General features: G+C 35.4%; 1 long non-coding RNA gene across 1 annotated transcript; it reads left to right on the forward strand.

Moving 5' to 3' along the window:
* Window positions 1–1,579: 1,579 nt before the first annotated feature.
* LOC131874286 (uncharacterized) lies at window positions 1,580–13,055 on the forward strand. Its single transcript, XR_009371815.1, has 3 exons — window positions 1,580–2,073; window positions 12,186–12,279; window positions 12,368–13,055. It is a non-coding gene; the product is annotated as an uncharacterized LOC131874286 (long non-coding RNA).
* The last annotated feature ends 9,550 nt before the right edge of the window (window positions 13,056–22,605 follow it).

Below are 22,605 nucleotides of genomic sequence, written 5' to 3' on the forward strand. Positions count from 1 at the left end.
CATAAATGAAGAGATGGTTAACTTAACCTAACCGAGGAGAGTCTTTGGGCAAGTAACACTCTACCTCTACACACCTTTTACACCCAAAGTGATCCAAGACCAGTTAAGGAAAAGGAGCCTATAGGACCTTACAAAATTGTATTTAAAGGTATGTTTCTAGTTTAATTATTCTCCTCCATTGGTACTTATGTATGTTCTAATTATGTTATAATGGACAACATGTAGTATGCACAAATTATGAGAAATTGCTTTACTAAAAATTACTTGATTGCTACCCTAGATTATATGTTACATCATTGTTATCATGAATGTGATGGAATGCTATTTTCAAAAAAAGAGTGTAGAATTTCAGATCTTTGTCATTACACATTAGAATGATGAGCTACATGTTCATAATGCCATTTGTAATTGAATTAAATGATTTTTTTTTTTACATTAAATGAAAATAGTGTCCATGACAAAACTCATTTTTATGCTGAAATTTTTGCTAAATCAAATCAACCCATAGTGATGTCCAAGACTTCTTTTCATAGAAAGTATCATATTAATGTTATATAAGATATGCACAAATCATATTAATTTAAGTTTTTTTTGTTGTGACAATTGGATAGTTATATTACTTTAGATCTTAATTTATCAGCTCAATTTATAATTTTATTGAAATTTAGACTTAATTTGTCAGCTCAATTTTAAATTCAAAAAAATTATGAAAACTTTAAACTTGATTGATTGCCTTTCTTTCTTAATTAATTTTCTTAAAAATACTTATTTCTAAATTATGTTGTAAACAATTTATTTAACTAGTTTAAGATTGTTTTTCAAATTATTATTATTTTATTTGAATTGATGAGTGAATAATTTGAAAATTAAATTTTGAAAAAAAAGAAGGTATTTTTCTTTTCTATTACATTTGGGGCTATTGCATTTGAAAAAAAAGTATCTCTCGGAGCTATTGCATTTGAAAAAAACATGCTTGTAGGTGATCTATTGCAATTGAAAAAAGCATGTTACCGTTGAAGAAAAACCCTCTCCATAGCCATTGGAGTTTGAAAAAAAAAATGGTACCGTTAAAGGAAAAAACACGCTCCATTCTTTCAGCTATTATATATAGCATTCTCAGACCCGTTCGGTTGGATTTCTCATCTTCCACACCCCTCCCAATGGCGGTGCTCCGTGCAATCGACTCTTCAATCGGTTGGATTTCACCGTAGGATAGTTCAGTCTTTACTCCCTTTTTATCAAATCTATTTCCAATGTGCTTCACAACATAATTCCCTCAAGATCTTACCTCACTCATTTAAGCAATTATCGCCAGTTTTTCAACTTTGCATTTCTGTTCCTTGGTCTCTTAGTAGAAATCGCCCAGGAATTCACACAATTAACACCTCCAGAGTGCCAACGGGTGCAAAGTTTAGCTCACCTGCGCCGATGCCCTATGCCCTGCTATGTTCAAAAGATTTACTCCTAATGCGACATGTTTCAAGAATTGCACCGACAATTAATGGCTCCCGCCTAATGGAAAGAAAACGAAATGCATGGAAATTTAGTTGAACTATGCACAACAGAAGACGGGTTTAAGTCCAATGTATGCCCACCTAATGGTAAGAAAACGAAATGCAGCGAGCTCTGACTGTCATGGAAATCGCCCAGGAATTCACACAATTAACACCTCCAGAGTGCCAACGGGTGCAAAGTTTAGCTCATCTGCGCCGATGCCCTATGCCCTGCTATGTTCAAAAGATTTACTCCTAATGCGACATGTTTCAAGAATTGCACCGACAATTAATGGCTCCCGCCTAATGGAAAGAAAACGAAATGCATGGAAATTTAGTTGAACTATGCACAACAGAAGACAGGGGTTTAAGTCCAATGTATGCCCACCTAATGGTAAGAAAACGAAATGCAGCGAGCTCTGACTGTCATGGAAATTCGGTTGAACTATGCACATCAGAAGAAAGGGGTTTAAGTCCAATGTATGCCATTCACCCAGTGGAAGATTGTCCCCCATAATTTAAAAGCGAGGTGCATTTAGAGGAGGAGACGTATATTACATCATTGCCTTCGGATATCTTGGTAAGCTAATTTTATAATTCTTTCTTTTTTCCCTTAGCTATTTTCCCAATATGATAATCTTCTTTATGTAGCAGGGAATGACTTGTATAGCAGAGAACCCATTGCCCATTTAGGATTTTAATGGTGAATTAATATTACAGAGGGTTTTTTTAATTGGTAAAATGGAAATAAAAGTCCCTCCGCCTCATTGGAGCACAATGGGTTTCTAATCCTTATGGAACATTTGGCTTTAACCTGTGAGTGAAGCAGGTCTCTGTCAAGTTCAGTCTGCTATTATTATAAAAACTATCCACCCTTAACAGTCCATAGAATTTAAAGAAAGAACTCACAGACATTGTCTTGCTACTATCATGTGTGAAGTGTATTTGTCTTTATGATGGTTAGGTCTCTAGATTGCCACTATATGCCTAGCAAGGTCTGTGAATAACAAATGTAATAGAACTCTTATCCTCTCGAAGCGTGCTCTGTCATCTGTGGCTTCTTGACCCAAACGACGTCAAAATTCTATGTACTCGTCCTACAATCTCTAATTTGCGAATTATCTCGCCATCTTGAACCTCTACCACCATCTAGGATTCTGATTGCTTTTGATTTCTAACTTTCTTTCCACTAACCCTTTTTCTAGTTTTATGATGCTTGGACTATTATGCACTGTTTGTTGGAAGTGGATTGACTCTGAGAGGCGGGGGTGAATCAGAGTCAATAATCAATTTAACTCTCTTTAATTTTTTTTTTACTTTGGAAAACTCTTTTAACATACATATGACACCCTAACTTGTATCGAAGCATGCATTTCTGATTAAAAAATATATATAATTGAGTAATCTTGATATGCTTCTTATTGAACTTGTCAAAGCATCAAATTATGACTGGTAGAATTAATTAAAAAACAAAGTGACCAGCATAAAGAATTAAAATTTTGTAGAACAACAATGAAGCATAAATAAATGTATCAGAGCATTCATCTAATGGAACACATAAAGTGGATTAGCACACAACACAGATTTTCATGAGTGGAAAACCCTCTTGGGGTAGAAAAACCACTCGATAAAAGAATATTTTATTATCTCAAGAAGCACCCACTCCTTACACTGTATTTAGAAGTCTCAAACTTCAAGGAGCACCGACCCCTATGTCACAAATGATATCAAGAAAATATCTCCAATTACGAGCACTGATAAATTCAGAAGTGCATCATATTATGCAACTCTCAACTTGTCAATCACTGAACAAGATTAATACAAAAAATGGTCTATCACCGCCATATCTATTTTTTTTTTTTTTGTTACACCCTGTTATATTCAAGAGATCTATCCTTCATCAAGCAAAACCAACTAACAAAACTTCTTCCTTGACCACGCTCCAAAATCAGGTTCCCAAACTGTAATACGGGTTTTATAGAACTGAATCACAACCGGAATAAAACTGTTTTGTGTGTTCATCCTTGAGTAGGGTTACCAAACCCTAACTTAGGTTGGAGTTAATAAAAATTTATCACCAAAATAAATGTACTGCATAGGATCTCTTTAGAAATACTTCTTTCCTTTTCCCAATTTTTGTTTCAAAAAAAATTACTCGTGATTATTTCTTTGGAAGAATATAGTAGCAAAAAAGATATTTTTAATCTTTGCATTTTTGATAACTGGAAAAATACTTGGGACCATCTTTTTCATTTTTTTAAAAGTAGAAGAATAAACACTTTTATCTTTCTATTTTTTTTCTTCTTTCACTTCCATTTTACTTTTTACCCTTCATGGTTTGACAAGAGAAAACACTTTTATCTTTCTTTCTTTTTTTCTTTCACTTCCTTTTTTACTTTTTACCCCTCACGGTTTCACAAAACATACTGCAAAAATAACAATTTGACAATTTGATGCTAAAACAATTGCGAGAAATCCCCACAAAATTAGCCATAAAATATTACCATCTGAAGCATTCATACCTGTAGATTATTAAATCAAAAAATACCACAATGCGAATTTGAAGAACCACTGGTCACTGAACCTATCTTCTTCTCTTCCACAAAAAGTTTCACTATCAATGAATACCAAAAATTAATTTGCTTACACCTGTCCACTATTCATAGAGATAAAACTATATAGTCACCAAAACCTTTTTGTCATCAAGGACAATGCAGCATAACAAAGGTAACAAACTCCCCCTTTGTCCTTGATGGCAAAAACTGAACCATCATAAAACTGAACCATCATTAACTGCTAGAAACAACATCATGATACCATAAATACCACTTGAGTAAATTGCCAATTAATTTGTGAAACCTTCGAACAACCTGTAATTCCAACTATCTGTGAAACCTGTAATTCCAACTGTGAAACTTTAGAATAACCTGTAAGAACAACTGGCTTCTCCCCCTTTTTGTCTCAAGGACAAAGGGAAAAACTTGGGGAGAGTGATGCTCCCCCTCATAGAATGCAAGATATTAAGCAAGAATAGATTGAGAGATAACTCCCAACCTGTCTCTGAAATGTTCAAATACTTCTTTAGATAGCCTTTGTGAAAATGTCAGCCACTTGTGCCTGGGAAGGCACATATAAAAGTTGAAATTCATTAGCTAACACCTGTTCACGTAGAAAATGTAACTTTATTGCAACATGTTTAGTGCGTGAGTGCATAATAGGATTTTTAGAAAGATTTATGGCACTAGTGTTATCACAAAAAATAGAAATTGGCTTGTTTACTGTAATACCCATATCAGCAAGTTGATAAGACATCCAGATTAATTGGGTACAACAAGTTGTTGCGGCAATATACTCAGATTCTGTAGTTGATAAAGTGACACATTCTTGCTTTTTGCTATGCCAGGCAACAAGACGATCTCCTAGGAAGAAAGCTGCACCACTGGTGCTTTTTCTATCATCTAAACAGCCAGCCCAGTCAGCATCCGTAAAACCAACAAGAGTAAAATCATTATTTCGTGGATACCATAAACCATAGTCTAAAGTACCTTGAATGTACTTTAAAATTCTTTTCACAGCTATCAAATGAGATTGTTTAGGGGCAGATTGAAATTGTGAAACCAAACAGACTGCACACATTAAATCAGGCCTAGATGTAGTTAAATAAAGTAAGCTGCCTATCATTGATCTGTACTCAGATTGATTGACTTCAGGTGAGTCATCTGCCTTGGTTAATTTACAGCTAGTCTCCATTGGAGTACTAACAGGTTTGCAATCTATCATATTAAACTTCTTTAGCATTTCTTTTGCATATTTGGTTTGTGAAAAAAAAATGCCTTGTTCAAGCTGCATTACTTGAAGACCAAGAAAGAAGGTTAATTCACCCAACATGGACATTTCAAATTCAGATTCCATGAGTTTTGAAATTTTTTTGGATAAAGAATCATTATTGCAGCCAAAAATGATATCATCCACATAGACCTCAACAAGTAAAATATCATTACCTTCAACTTTGACATATAAGTTACTGTCAACTCCACCTCTAGTAAATCCATTTGTTGTAAGGTGAGCATCTAACCTGGAGTACCAAGCTCTTGGAGCTTGTTTAAGACCATATAGAGCCTTTTTCAACCTGTATACATAATCAGGTTTATCTGCAGAGACAAACCCTTCTGGCTGTTCCATATATACCTCTTCATCAAGATAACCATTTAGGAATGCTATTTTAACATCCATTTGATAAATTTTAAAATTTTTATAACAGGAGTATGCCAAAAATATTCGTATTGACTCTAGCCTAGCAACAGGTGCAAATGTTTCACCAAAATCTACACCTTCTTGCTGTGCATAGCCTTTACACACAAAGCGTGCTTTATTCCTAACAACTTTACCAGATTCATCAAGTTTATTTCTGAAAATCCATTTATCCCCTATAACATTTTTATCATCTGGTCTAGGCACTAGTTCCCAGGTTTTATTCTTTTCTATTTGATTGATTTCATCTTGCATTGCATTCAACCAACAATCATTAGAAAGAGCTTCAGAAACAGACTTAGGTCCAAAATTAGTTACCAGACAGTAATGCTCAGCCATTTGAGCTTGTTCACCAATTCTTACTCTTCTCCTAGTCAAGATTCCTGCATCTATTTCACCAATAATTTGACTTTGAGGATGTCTTTTAGTAATTATTCTAGAGGGTGTATGTAAAAGATTTTCTGCTTTAGGACTTGATGGAGGACTCTTCTCATTTGTAATTTCTGCTTCAGCAGATTTAGAAACTTGTTCCAGTCTTATTGGTATATCCTCTTCAACATCCTGCATACCATCACTTAGAAAGAATTGCTCATCAAATTTTACATTAACAGTTTCAACAATTTTGTTCAATCTATTATTGAAACACCTATAAGCTTTGCTATGAGTAGAATATCCAAGAAATATACCCTCATCAGTCTTAGCATCAAAGCTTCCTAGATTCTCTTCATCTCTTTTTATATAACACTTGCACCCAAAAATCTTGAAATACTTAATTGAAGCAACTTTACCATACCAGAGTTCATAAGGAGTAAAAGTAGATTTTACCCTAATTTGCACACGATTCAGAATATAAACAGCTGTGTGAACAGCTTCTTTCCAATATCTGTCTGGCAGATTTGCCTCATTAAGCATTGTGCGAGCCATCTCTTTGACTGTTCTGTTTTTCCTCTCAACCACCCCATTTTGTTGAGGTGTTCGAGCAGTAGTATACTATCTTTTAATGCCATGTTTTTCACAATAATCAACAAATTCCTGTGATGTAAATTCACCACCCTTGTCTGATCTTAAACATTTAAGTTTTAAATCAGTTTCACGTTCAACCATTTTCCTAAAAATTTTAAATCTGTCAAATGCTTCAGATTTATGTTTGAGAAAAGTGACCCATACCATTCTTGTATAATCATCCACAAAGAGCATGAAGTATTTTTCACCATTGATGGATTGTGTCCTTGTTGGACCACATAAATCTGTATGAACAAGTTGTAAAGGACTAGTAGAAGAGTGTTCTTTAGATTTAAAAGATACTTTTGTCTGTTTACCTTTCAAACACTCTTTGCACACAATATTTAATGGTTTTCTCAAGATGGGTAAACCTCTGACATTCTGGTTCTTGCTGATTCGAACTAGATTATCAAAGTTTACATGTCCCAAGCGCTTGTGCCATAACCAGTTTTCTTCTACTTGACCCATAAGACACATACCTACATTATTTTCATAATATGTGGAGTCAAGTAAATTGTAAACATTCCCAATAGTCCTCAAACCAGTAGCAACAATTTTACCAGATTTATTTTTGATAGCACAACCTTGAGAACTAAAAGATACATTATAACCACTGTCACAAATTTGACTGACACTCAACAAATTGTGTTTTAATCCTTCAACAAAATAAACATCATGAATAGGAGTGTCATCATTTAGCAGTAATGTGCCTTTACCTCTGACAAAGGCTCCTGAATTATCACCAAATCTTACAAAACCTTCATCAAAGTTTTCAAAATGAAGGAATTTATTTCTGTCTCCTGTCATATGGTGTGAACAGCCACTGTCCAACACCCACAATGACTTTTTACTTGAAAGAAATGCAGTTTGCACTATCATAGACTGTTCAGAACTAGGGACAAACTTTGGTTTCCACACCTTATGAATTTTTTCTTTTGACTTGCATTGAGAAGAAGTATGTCCAAAGAAGTTACACTTAATGCACTTCACAGTATTTGGAAAACTAGAGGCTTGATTATGTCCAAACATAGAAGTTCTATGTTGCAAAAATCTGCAAGTGTTAACCTTATGGCCAAACTTGTTGCAGTAAAAACAGTAACCATGAAAGAACCCAAACCTAAAAGGAGTCATTCTATTGTAGGCCTGAAATTGTTTTTTATTTGCAATTTTAGTAATTTGTTTTGATGATTCGACACTATCAAAACCTATACTTGTCAAATTCTTGCATTGTTTTTGTTTGCTTAAGATTTCATTCAAATGCAAGGTACTTTCATACTGCTCAATCTGCTTATGTAAAGAACTACTTTGCTGTTCCAAAATGTTAACTTTCAATTCACTATCAGCAAGTAAGACTTTCAGATCCTCAACTGTTTGCTTTGAATCTTTTAATTCAATTTGTAAAATCTGTTTTTCACTTTCATGAGAAGCTACAAGTTTCTTAAACCTTTTGATTTCTTTGAGAGCACACAGTAACTCTCCTTCAAGATCAATTTCACCTTGATCTAAATCATCAGATTGATCTACTGATATGTTATTTAAATCTTTCTTTGAGGAAGTTTCTATTGCAGCCATAAACAAGGTTTCATCACCTTCACAAGGTGAGTCATCTGAATCATTTTCAGAATCTTCTTTAATAAAAAGACTCTTCTTTTTCTGAAAAGGATTGAATTTCTTTTTAGAGTTCCATTTTTTCATTTTGAATACTTTTTCTGGTTTTTCTTCTTCATTATTTTGATCACTCAGGGGACATTGAGCAGCAAAGTGCCCAGCTTTGCCGCAATTAAAACATTTGAAGGGTAATTTTCCCTTATACTTCTTTTTTAACTTTCTAACTAGCAAAGCTTCTATAGCATCTGAAAGTTCAGACTCACTATCTAGTTCGTCCTTCTTTTCTACTTTAAATGCAGTTTCTTTAGAACTAGAAGGATTACTACCTATCCTCATTTCATAGGCTGTGAGTATGCTTTGTAGGCTGTCAAGAGACATAGTTGAAAAGCTTTTCTTTTCTTCTAAAGTTGACACCTTAGTTTCAAATTTAGGAAGTAAAGTTCTAATAACCTTTCTAACAACATCTTTTTCATCAACATTTTCACCAAGACCCCTTCTTGAATTCACAACTTCATCAATTCTAAGAAAATAATTTGCAATAGTCTCATCTTCTTTCACTCTCAATGACTCAAACTGATTCTTGAGTGTGAGAATTTTAGATTCTTTGACCTTTGCATCACCTTGATAAATAGTTTCAAGCTTGCTCCATATTTCATGAGCAGATGCACAATGCATAACTTTAACAAAAACATCCTTGGTAAGACCACACAAGAGAGCATGTTTTGCTCTAGCATTTAACTCATACTGAGATTTAGCATCAGGATCTGAAGGAATAGCATTAGGAACAACATATTTTGTGATAACAATGTTCCACACATTTACATCAACATAGATCAAGTACGTTTCCATTCTGATCTTCCAAAACACATAATCTGTGCCATCAAAGAGGGGAGCTCTTGAAAGAGAGGCACCTTCTTGTGAATAAGCCATGACAAGACTTCCAAAAGACTAGGAACAATCCCTAGGATAGACCTAAAAGATGGGACCCTACGCTCTGATACCACTTGTTGGAAGTGGATTGACTCTGAGAGGGGGGGGTGAATCAGAGTCAATAATCAATTTAACTCTCTTTAATTTTTTTTTTACTTTGGAAAACTCTTTTAACACACATATGACACCCTAACTTGTATCGAAGCATGCATTTCTGATTAAACAATATATATAATTGAGTAATCTTGATATGTTTCTTATTGAACTTGTCAAAGCATCAAATTATGACTGGTAGAATTAATTAAAAAACAAAGTGACCAGCATAAAGAATTAAAATTTTGTAAAACAACAATGAAGCATAAATAAATGTATCAGAGCATTCATCTAATGGAGCACATAAAGTGGATTAGCACACAACACAGATTTTCATGAGTGGAAAACCCTCTTGGGGTAGAAAAACCACTCGATAAAAGAATATTTTATTATCTCAAGAAGCACCCACTCCTTACACTGTATTTAGAAGTCTCAAACTTCAAGGAGCACCGACCCCTGTGTCACAAATGATATCAAGAAAATATCTCCAATTACGAGCACTGATAAATTCAGAAGTGCATCATATTATGCAACTCTCAACTTGTCAATCACTGAACAAGATTAATACAAAAGATGGTCTATCACCGCCATCTCTATTTTTTTTTTTTTTGTTACACCCTGTTATATTCAAGAGATCTATCCTTCATCAAGCAAAACCAACTAACAAAACTTCTTCCTTGACCACGCTCCAAAATCAGGTTCCCAAACTGTAATACGGGTTTGATAGAACTGAATCACAACCGGAATAAAACTGTTTTGTGTGTTCATCCTTGAGTAGGGTTACCAAACCCTAACTTAGGTTGGAGTTAATAAAAATTTATCACCAAAATAAATGTACTGCATAGGATCTCTTTAGAAATACTTCTTTCCTTTTCCCAATTTTTGTTTCAAAAAAAATTACTTGTGATTATTTCTTTGGAAGAATATAGTAGCAAGAAAGATATTTTTAATCTTTGCATTTTTGATAACTGGAAAAATACTCGGGACCATCTTTTTCATTTTTTTAAAAATAGAAGAGTAAACACTTTTATCTTTCTATTTTTTTTCTTCTTTCACTTCCATTTTACTTTTTACCCTTCATGGTTTGACAAGAGAAAACACTTTTATCTTTCTTTCTTTTTTTCTTTCACTTCTTTTTTTACTTTTTACCTCTCACGGTTTCACAAAACATACTGCAAAAATAACAATTTGACAATTTGATGCTAAAACAATTGCGAGAAATCCCCACAAAATTAGCCATAAAATATTACCATCTGAAACATTCATACCTGTAGATTATTAAATCAAAAAATACCACAATGCGAATTTGAAGAACCACTGGTCACTGAACCTACCTTCTTCTCTTCCACAAAAAGTTTCACTATCAATGAATACCAAAAATTAATCTGCTTACACCTGTCCACTATTCATAGAGATAAAGCTATATAGTCACCAAAACCTTTTTGTCATCAAGGACAATGCAGCATAACAAAGGTAACACTGTTATTTAGTACTGTCATCTACATGGCCATTATTTGTGGTCTAATTTACCACTTTGTGATATACTCTGTCAATGGCCCTATCAAATGCACTAAACCACCTCTACCTATAGTGTTTTGACACATCTCATACCTTCATAGCAGCTTTGTTCACTATTATGGTTCATTCAACAATGTCTTCCAACCATGCTTACCATATTAATATTCATCATTTTGGTTCTCACTCAGACATAGGGGTTCTAAAGAGAAGTTTGACAGTGGTACTTATCTTTTTTCTGTCTTCCAACCATGCTTACCGTATTAATATTCATAATTTTGGTTCTCACTCAGACATAGGGGTGCTAGAGAAAAGTTTGACAGTGGTACTTGCTAACAATTCATGCAGAACAATTCCTTTGGCAGAGTTCAGCTGTGAATCAATGGAGGTAACAACGTCCTGTCTTTACTCCCTTTTCATCAAATCTATTTCCCCTAAAGATCAACAACCTATAACATTCAGTTTTAGAAGTTATGGTATTTCTCCAAATTATACTTTATTGTTCTAGAAACAAAAATCTAAATCCTCTTTTAGCCATTCTGCTCGCCCAGTTTTCACCTGGGCTGATATTATTTCTTCAGATTATGCCTAGATTGTATTTGTATTTATATTTATATCTGTACTCTTTGTTCTTCTTCTGGAATAGACAATATAGAGGTTTCAAAAAATGTGCTTCAAAACATTATCCCCTGAAGATCTGGCCCCGTCCCCATCTTATCTCACTCAAATCAGCCAATCATCCCCTGCTTTTTAACTCTTGCATTTCTGTGCCTTTGTTTCTTAGTAGAAATCAACTAATTATCCACACAGACAGACCATATCCACAAATCACCCAGGAATTCACACAGTTGACATCTCCAGAGTGCCACCGGGTGCAATGTTCAACTCATCCGCTCCGAAGCCTTATGCCCTGCTATGTTCAGAAGATCCTAGGATCTCTATTACCATTTCATTAGTTCTTTAATATTAAATTTATGTTCAGAAGATTGTAGAATTGGTCTGCAATCCGAGAACACAAGATTCTGTTGAGCATTTGAGACATTCTAGCTCATCTCTATACTCTAGTGATGATCTACAATCTAGGACGTTTGTTACCATTTCATTAATTTTTTAATTTTAAATTTATGATGTCTATTATCATTTCATTAGTTTTTTTAATATTAAATTTGTGTTTGGCAGCATTTTATGAAGTTTATAATGCGTATGCTGGCAATCTCATGGCTTACATCATATAATATATGATTTTGTTTATTTGAGGCATTTGGGAATGACTCTTCTTTGTTTGTTGTATAGGTAAATTGAAACAAATTGCGTGGACACAAAAGTAGGCCAATATGTTTCAATAGCTACAGAATGCCAAAAGGATGTGAAGTAGTGGGGACGTGAGGTTGAGTGAATTTAATATTCTTTTAGTCAACTTATATTTGTGCATATTTTGAGTTTTGTAACATATTTGACTGCGTATGTCACTGCAGGGCAATATTGGTTCATTGTTGAGGCCTACCTTAAGATTACAAATTCTATGTTGATGTTCCATATGCCATATATATGAAAAACAGACAAGACAAATTTTTTTCAAAAGTATTTAATTCGTGAATAAACTTTTGAATGGTTTAGAGCATGCATAGAACATGTGTCAGTGCTTGCCCTGAGTACTGACAAACCATGACACTATGGCAGGGGCACCGTCTGCTTGAAAGCTGCTCCTAAATATGGCATCAGAGTAATACCAGGTGTTGAAATCAGCAGAATTGTTGCATCAAGGTCAGCCAATTTCTTACGCATCTAATATAGGCATATGTCCCAGGATTACCAATTACCATATTAGTTCAAGCTTTTGATTTCATTCCATTACTTCACCATTGTATTTGTCATTTTATGTGACTCTGAATTTTTAGGCAACAATCAATTCAATTTTAAAAATCTCTGACTATGGTGTAATAATTCTCTGCAGCAATAGCTCATGTGAGTGCAAGAAAATTTTAATTTTTTTTGTTGCACTTTTGAATTAATTGTTGAAATCAGTAAACTTATTTGTACATTGATATGTAATGGATTTGTTGTTTAATTTAAAAAAAATAAAAATTCGGAGGGGTTGAATTGGCCCCCTCCTCAAGGCTGCAGGGAATGGTCATTGGTCATGGCCATTTTTTTCAGCCTAGTGTTTCTGTGTTAATTTTTATTTTACTTTATTATTGCATTTTTTTAATTTCATTTTTAGACAAGATATAAGTGAATTGTATGTTTGAAAAAGATGTGTGAAATGAAATGCATGAAATGTGTTTGAACTTTCATTTATTTATGTCAATATTTTAACTTTAAAATTTATTTTGTATATGGAGTATGTTTGAACAAATTATGTGTGAAACAAACAACTTGTGTGAAATGTATTTAACTTTGACAACCATTTTGTTGAATTTGTACTTTAACATTTGTGTGTAAGTTTGAATTTTTATGTTCACCTTATATTAAGAATATACTAACTTCTAATATCACTTTTGTTGTATGTTTGAACTTTGGCATTCACATTTTTTGTACCTATACTCTCACATGTTTTAACTTAAATGTTTACTTTTTGTGAAACCTTTTCAAATTGTGTTTCTAGTTTGGTATGTTTGAACTAAGTTTGTGTATATGTGTGAAGTGTGTGTTTAAACAAACTATGTCTGAAACAAACAAACCATAATGTGAAATATGTTTCAAGTTTAAAAACCATAATATTTTGTTTATACTTAGACATTCACTTTGTGTTCAAAGAATGCATTAACTTTGACAATCACTTATGTTGTATGTTTGAACTTTGGGATTCACTGTGTGTGTTTGTACTTTGACAATGTTGAACTTAAGTGTTTACTTTGTGTGTGTTTGAAGTATTTTTTTGTGAAACATGTTTATATTTGACATGTTTGAAGAAACTCCATGTGTTTGAAAAATATTGCATGTTTATTTAATGTGTGTTTAAACTATGGTATGCATTCACTTTGAAATTCATCTTATATGAATTGTGTTTATAACAGGAGTTAATTTTGATATTTCCTTTGTGTGGTGTATGCTTTAAAACATTGCCATGCTCGAAGATTGTCCGTGTGTGTTATTTATATATGTGTGTTGAAAGGTAATTTTGTCATTACATTTGTGTGTTGTTATTTTAAGTATCTTTGGAGTTCACCTTGTATTTTAAGAATCCGAGAGAGAGAGAGAGAGAGAGAGAGAGAGAGAGAGAGAGAGAGAGAGAGAGAGAGAGAGATGAGGGAGAGAAAGAGGTGGAGACCTTAGAGAGAGATGGAATGAGAGGTGGAGAACTCAGTGAGAGACAAAGAGACAAACAGAGATAAAGAAAAATACACAATGAATTGAGAGAGCCCAAGTGAGAATGAATGAGAGAGAGAGAGAGAGAGAGAGAGAGAGAGAGAGAGAGAGAGAGACGAGATTATTTGTAGGTAAATAAGGGGAGAGAACTAAGAGTGAGAGAAAAAAAAGGATAGAGGGTGTTATTTAAAGAAATGGGGAGACCTTAGAGGGTTATTTAGAAAGAGAGAGACATACAAACAGAGAGAGAGAGAGAGAGAGAGAGAGAGAGAGAGAGAGCTAAGGACAAAGGGAGGGAGTGAGAGATAGAGAGAGAGAGAGAGCGCTAAGGACAAAGGGAGGGAGTGAGAGATAGAGAGAGAGAGAGGTGTGAGAGAGGGGTAGACCAGAGAGAGAGGGAGGAAGGGATCAAGGGAGAATTAGACCACAGACAGAGAGAGAGAGAGACACACATGGACTCAAGAGAGAATGAATGAGAAAGGGAGGGATAAGGACAGAGGGAGGGAGTGAGAGGGATAGAGAGAGAGGTGTGAGAGAGGGGAGGAAGGGAGTGAGGCAGAATGAGACCAAAGAGAGAGCCCAAGTGAGAGAGGAGTTAGGGAGGGAAAGAGAGGGAGATGGATGTGATATACAACCTAAGTAAGAGTGGGAGACCTGAGAGATAGAGAGAGCTCAAGCGAGGGAAAGAGAGGCAACAACTTGAGTGAGAGAAAATTATGAGAGAGAGAGAGAGAGAGAGAGAGAGAGAGAGAGAGAGAGAGAGAGAGAGAGAGAGAGAGAGAGAGAGAGAGAGAGAGAGAGAGAGAGGGAGACCTTAGAGAGAGGAGGGAGGGATGGTAAGAGAGCATGAGACCAAAGAGAGATAGATAGAAATAAAGTGAGAGGGAAGGAAAAGAGAGACAATAACTTGAGTGAGATAAAATTATGAGAAAGGGAGAGAGGAGGGAGGTAGAGAGAGATGAGAACAAATAGAGAGAGGAGACATTAGAAGGAGAGAGAGGAGGGACCTTAGAGAGAGGGACAGTGAGAGCAAAAGGTAGGGAGGGAGAGGGCAAGACACAAATTCCTGAGAGAGAGATGGGGGAGGGAGAAAAGTATAGAAAACTAAAAATTATGAAAAAAGGATATATCCATATGGTGTCGGACGAAGCCCCCAATGGTATTTGTAGTACATTGTTAGAAACCGCATCTTACAAAACCGCATTGTTAATAAAAATCGCAAAATCACCTAAATGCTTACTAAGGAAATGATGAAATTTGTAGGTAGCTATATGCCCCCCTATTTCAAGTTGCTAATTAGTGAGTTGAAATAGGGTATCATTTTTACCATGACGAATTGCAAAAAGAAGTGATGACAAATGCTCTCAACGAAACCCGATACAAGATCGAAGGACATCATGGAACATTTGGTAAGAAAGAGAACTGATACACGATTCCAACACAACCAGTGGTGCGAGAATCAAATTTCTCTAGGGCAAGATATGAATGATTAAGTGAAAATACAAAATTAGGGTTTTTTAAAAGAATTTATACGTTAATAGTGACAATGATACTATTCCTTTGTCATTTTCACCTTTTCATCTCAAAGTGTAGGAGAGGAGCCCACTTAGCAAAAAATGCCCCAGTATCAACCCATGATTCCCACTCGGATGGAGATTCTGTGGTGCGTCGTTATTGAGGATGTCCCACTTGACGAGGTAGGTCTGCTTAATTGCAAGTTGACTTTTTGTTGACTTTTTGTTTGGTTGAGTTGACTTTTTGACTAGGAAGGAAACCCTAATCTACATGTGCCCCCAACAAGGATGCCATGGTCCTTGTTGGGCGCCCTAGTCCTCCCAGGGTGCCATGGTCCCACTAGAGCACCCTAGTCCTCCTAGAGTGCCCTAATCCTACTATGGCTCTTTGGTCCCTAGATAGGGTGACCAGAGGCATGCACATGATCAAGTGATAGGTGATGAGTTAATTAATTTAGATTTTGAATGGATTACTAATTCATAATTTTTTGATTTTGCAGATATTACCATACATGTGGGAGCACACTATCGGGCTCACATACCTAAATTTGAGGAGTCATATTCCACAAATGTCACTGGAGGATCGACAACTTCTTAAGGAAGTGAGCATGTGGTGCGTGTGCAATATGCCCTCCATCAAGTTTCATCTGACAATGCTCATGGCCATGATGGAGAGATGGAATTCAGATACTTCCACCTTTGTCTTTCCTGTGGGAGAGATGATAGTCACATTGGAGGATGTGTACTACATTCTCAGACTCCCTATCAGAGGACAAACATTTAGATATTAGATGGATCACACATTGACAACTTTGAGGAGAGAGCAAGTGTATTGCATTGGTAGACCCATGCATGTAGAGATGAAGGGTTAGATCCTCATTAGTTGTCTACTTCATCCTACTGGCAGAGTTCCACTTATGAGGAGATTGATGATAGCTACAGTGGGGATAACCATATTCCCCAATGGATGAGGTAGTCACATTCACAAGGGCCTTACATATGCCATCTGTGTGATGGAGGAGTAGTGAATTGTATTCTCATGGGGACGGAGTATGCTAGCCCACCTCTATCATGATTTGGGATATTTTGCATATGGGGAGGGAATGAGTTTGATGACTTGCACCCTTCTACAAGTCTGGATGTTCGAGAACATTACATGTACCAGACCAACATAGTGTCTGGTGGATTTGGATGTCAATGATCCTATGACATATGCTTATCCACTTATTAGACCATGGTAGAGGGGTGATTTGTTATACTAGAGAGTGACCATTGATAGATTGAGATCATATTATATTGTGTGGAGGCCGTACTGGCAGATGGCCACTTGGCCAGATCAGCACAGATAGCTTCGCCTCATGTAGAGGAACCACTTTCTAGAGGGTCACCACAGTTACATCATCATCCCATTTTATTTTGATTGAGTGATGCAGCCCAGTTTGGTTTAGAGAAGGGCATTCTTTTAACCATATCGACCTACTCTCGAGTTGTTGTGAGACTAGGAGCAGTCCCTAGGCCTACCACTAATGAGATAGAGTTGACAGATTCAAATGATGAGGATACATACATAATTGTCCCATTCAATAATGATGTCAGAGTGAAACACAACTATATCACATGGTGGGACATGAACTACCCCAAAGCCATATTCCTATTAGACTATCCGAGGGGGAATCTTGGCCAATGGATGAGAGAAGTTGATTCTCACAACAATGATCATGAGGTGTCTGAGGATACTTAGGATTACCAAGATGAGAGAGATGAGGAGGGAGATCAAGAGGAGGAACTGACATCGAGGGGGAGGGAGGCCAAGAGGGAGATGATGATGCAGACAAGCAGAAGGATGAGGAGGATGATGATAAGGATGAGGATGATGATGAGGAGGATGCCGATAAGGATGAGGATGATGATGAGGAGGATGAGGATGATGATGAGGATGATGAGGATGATGATGATGAGGAAGATGATGTCCTCGATCCCACAGACCCTAACAACATAGCCCTAGATCCTCCAGCAATAGAGGATAGAAGAGAGGATGTAGTGGGGGATGTGGAGGAGACAACCCTTGAGAGGCCAATCTCAAGCTTACATCGCTCATCTTTAACAGGCCTTCATCTCGAGGTACCAAGGCTCTATGAGCATGGAGAGGGGAGTGGCTCCAAACCACAGACAACCATGGCATAGGCCCCTATCACATTTGACCCACACTGGCCGGAGGGTGACCCAGGTAAAGGTTCATTATTATTTTAATTTAATCATTTAAATTTTTAAGCGATAATGTCTATATAATCTTGTTCTCTCTTCTACATTCAACGTCCAGGGATGGTGAGATCTTATCCAACACACACTATCTAACATCGTCACTTCATCACGTATTCCTCAATCTTCACATATCTTGCATAGACCTCATAGGAGTGTAGGACAACATGAGGATCTATTTGATTCAGCATGGATAGAGGTAGAGCTCAGATGAGACGAGAGGGAGCAACTATGACGTGAGCTATCAAAGGCCTAGATAGAGCTATCATAGTAAAGCATTGAAGAACAAATGGGTGTACAAATTGAAGGAAGAAGATGGAGGCAAGAAATATTATCGGGTCAGGCTGGTTGTGAAAGGTTATGCTCAATAGAAAGGAATAGATTTTGATGAGATATTTTCACCAGTTGTGAAAATGACAACCATTCAATTAGTTTTGGTCTTTCAGTTGTTTGGGACCTTGAGCTTGAACAACTTGATGTTAAGACTATGTTGTTACATGGAGATGTTGATTCAAAGGATTGCATATGGAGCAGCCTAAAGGATTTGCACAATAGGGACAAGAGCATCTTTATTGTAGGTTGAAGGGAAGTTTGTATGGGCTCAAGTAAGCCCCAAGGAAATGGTAACTTAAATTTGATTGCTTCATGATTAGGCATAAGTATACACTGTAAATTTGATCTGTGTGTTTATTTCAAACAACTTCCCAATGGTGAATTTGTTATAGTTCTACTTTATGTTGATGACATGTTAGTAATTGGCACTAGCATGAGGATTGTTTGTGAGCTTAAGGATTAGTTAGCTAATAGGTTTTCTATGAGTGATTTAGGGGCAACAAAACGAGTTATTGGAATGACCATTTATTGGTATAGGAAGAAGAGAGAAATCAAGTTGTCACAGAAACAATACATTGATAAGGTATTGGATAGATTTGGTATGACCGATGCTAAGCCTGTAAGCACTCCTTTAGCTAGTCATTTTTGTTTATCTTCTGAAATGTGTCTAAAAACACAAGGATCAAGAATTTATTAAAGGCATTCCTTATACATATGCATTTGGCAGTATTATGTATGTCATGGTCTCTACTCATCTGGATATTGCTCATGCAATGGGAGTAGTAAGATGATTTATGAGTAATCCTGGTAAATCTGATTGGGAGGTGGTCAAATGGATCTTAAGGTATCTAAAAGGTACTTTTGATTATGGTTTGTGTTTTGGAAGAGACAATGCTCAACTACAAGGGTTTGTTGATTATGGTTTAGGTAGGGATTTAGAAAAACAAAGGTCTACTACCGGTTATGTTTTCACTTTTATTGGGGCAGCAATTAGTTGGGTTGAATCCAGATTGCAACAATCAGTTACTCTTTCTTCCACTGAGGCTGAATACATGGATCTCTTTGAAAGAGCCAGGGAGATGATATGGTTGCAGCATTTGTTATGTAAGTTGAGCTATAAACAATATGATTTTGTTCCTTTTTGTGATAGTAGCAACACCATTTTTATGGCTAAGCATCATACATCTCAACATCACTATAAGAATATTGACTTGTGACATCACTATGTTCATCATTTAGCCGAAGAGGGAAAGTTACTGGTTGCTAAAATTGATACAACCTTGAATCTAGTTGATGCTTTGACAAAGGCAATCGTGAGAGAGAAGCTCAAATTTTGTAGGACTTCTCTCGACATTGTACCAATTTGATATTAGAGGAAACAGAGGGGAAGTCTTGATATGGAACAATCTTCATTGGCCTTCAAGTGGGAGTTTTTTAAAGAAGTGAATGTTGGCATTTTGCATAGAGATTGCATTAATGATATGTTGTCATTGATGTTAATTGAATCGGTAATGGTATTCATGTTATTGCTGATATTGTTGTTTTTGATATTGGCTAGTAATAGGTAAGAAGAGATTTGTGGAAGATGTTGTAAATCGGGTTGAACCGATAAACCCTATCAGCTATTAAACCCTAACCGATCAAGTTTGTTGGTTTATTATCTGATAAGCGGTAATGATAGAGACACGTGTGATCATTGTATGAGGATATGTTCAAATTGTTTTGGCGTGTTTGTTTTTTGTCTAGGGAAGGAGCAAAGTGGATTGCATCTAATGCACAAGCGTGATGAGTTACAAAGTTTGATGAAATGGTGATCATGGAGCAGTTGGAATTTTCCTAAAGACTGTGAAGAGATTATCATGATTTCTAACGGTCAATATTGTACCGACTTTTTTGTAATCTCGATGATGAGAATTAGGTTTTTGTTGTGTTACCGACCTAATTGATTTGTATTTAAGGTCGATGAAGTTGTTTGTAAAGGTTGTTGGCAAGATTGATAGAAACCTATTGAGTGTGTAGTTGCCTAACCGGTGAATGGATCTGCACTTTGAGTGAAGGCAGATTGAAGCTTAGAAGGATCTGATCAAGAAAATGTAGTGCTACTCAGACGGATCAAGAAAACCTGTTGTTTTCTAACAATTACAATAGAAGTGAAATCCCTTAACCGGGTAAGCTCTAACAAGCTTGGTTACTCATTAAATCCTCTAACAAGGTGGTCCATTAGCTTGGATTCTTAAATCCTCCAATGAGGTTACTCCTAATAGGGTATTGTGCTTTTCATCAAGGCATATTTGTAAATCCCTTAACCAAGTGATTCCTAACTGGAATCAGTTCTTAACAAGACTTATTGTGAAGCTTTAATAGGCTTGGCTCCTAAAAGGGAGAACTTTGAAAGAGTTCAGATAGCTATCCTTGTGAGTCTCATCTCACCGTGATTTTTACCTATTTGGGTTTTTCCACGTATAAAAATTTGTGTCAAGTGGTGAATGCTTTTGTGGTTGTGATCTTATTTGTTGATTTGGTTAACTTTTGTTAAGGCATGTTAAGTAGAAGCATTGAGAGATGAATATGTTGAGTTATGATTAATCATTGTTGATGTTTACAAGATTGAAGTTTTTTACTGTTAAAGTTGTCATAACAGTTAAACCGGTTGATGTCAAGTATTCTTATGGATATTGATCTTGACTAAGATATGTTTACTTTGTTTGACTGAGTTTGAGTTTGGAAACTTTGTATCAATTTTTCAATATACTGATTCACCCCCCTCTCAGTATTCTACCAGATACTTATTCTTTCATCATACCATCAGTGAAGCCCAATGGTCGTGGCCTTTGGTTTGCCCAAAGGTCGTGTCCTTTGGTTGTTTGACTTCTCTTTCTTCGATGAAATCTTTATTGTTGTATTTGCAGATGTTTTATTCTGTATTATGTAAAAAACATTGATGGAATAAGATTTTACCTACTTTGATAGTGGATGTAGCCAACATTGGTGAACCACTATATATCATTTGTCGTCTCTTTGTTTATTGCTTTTCTTTACTCTATTTTTTTGCACATTTCTCTTTATCTTCATTCACAAATTTGGGGACTAGATAAACACTTGTTGAGTCCATTCCCACTTGAAACGACAGTAACAAATGTCTATTCAACCCTTCCAAAAAATTTAAACAATCTAGATCCATATATTAAAATTGAGCTTGGGTCAAATTTATTCTATATGTATTAATTAATTGAAAATAAAAAATAATAGTATTTTAATTTTTAATTAATTAAAGAATAAAAAACAAATAAGATTAATGGTGCATTTTGATTTCTTAATAGACATTTTGATCTTTCAATAGTATATTTTGATCTCTTAATAGACATGGTCCAAAAAATACACATTAAATTGAATCTCTTAAAATTGAAATTTGTTTCAAATATAATTTTTTTTTAATTTGTTGTTTGAGAGGTTAAAAAGATAAAGTTGACTCACATTTTTAAAGCCTCTAAAATTTCATTATTGAATTTGGGTGAGATTTAAATAGCACATTCATGTATTGACTATTTAAGTGGTTGTTGCATGTGGATCCCTTTTAATAGTTTAAACAAGTACATAGAAAAACCACATGAACTTTGAAAAGAAGTTAAACCATGATGCACATGAAATTTTCTTAAACACAAAGTAGTTAAAATACACACCACTCAAAATGAAAGTCAAAGTTAATATAAAGACACCACACAAAGTGAATTCCAAAGTTAGTTAAAATACAAACATCACACAAAGGAAATGTCAAAATTACCTTTCAATCCACATAGAAACAAAACACATGGACTTTGCTCAAACATGACAAAGTTAAAGCATACACCACACAAAGTGAATGCCAATGATAATTTAAGAATACACCAAGTAAATATCAAAATTAATTTCCAAACACATAAACACAATTCACACAAAATGAATTTCAAAGTTACAACAAATTTTGCACAAAAAAAAGTGAATGCATGTCATAGTTTAACCACACATAAAATAAACATGCATTTTTTTTCAAAAACATGGAGTGTATTTAAACATGCCAAATATAAACATGTTTCACAAAAAAATAGTTCAAAGACACATAAAGTAAACACAAATAGAGTGAATCTCAAAGTTCAAAGTTCAATAATGTCAAAGTACAAACACAAATAGAGTGAATCTCAGAGTTCAAACATATTTTACACTAAATTTCAAGAATACAACATAATTGATTGCTAAAGTGAATCCACTCTTCACACAAAGTAAATGTGAAGGTGTAAACATACACACACATGTCAAAGTAT

Source organism: Cryptomeria japonica, chromosome 1, assembly GCF_030272615.1.
Source record: "Cryptomeria japonica chromosome 1, Sugi_1.0, whole genome shotgun sequence".
In the NCBI taxonomy this organism is placed as follows: domain Eukaryota; kingdom Viridiplantae; phylum Streptophyta; class Pinopsida; order Cupressales; family Cupressaceae; genus Cryptomeria; species Cryptomeria japonica.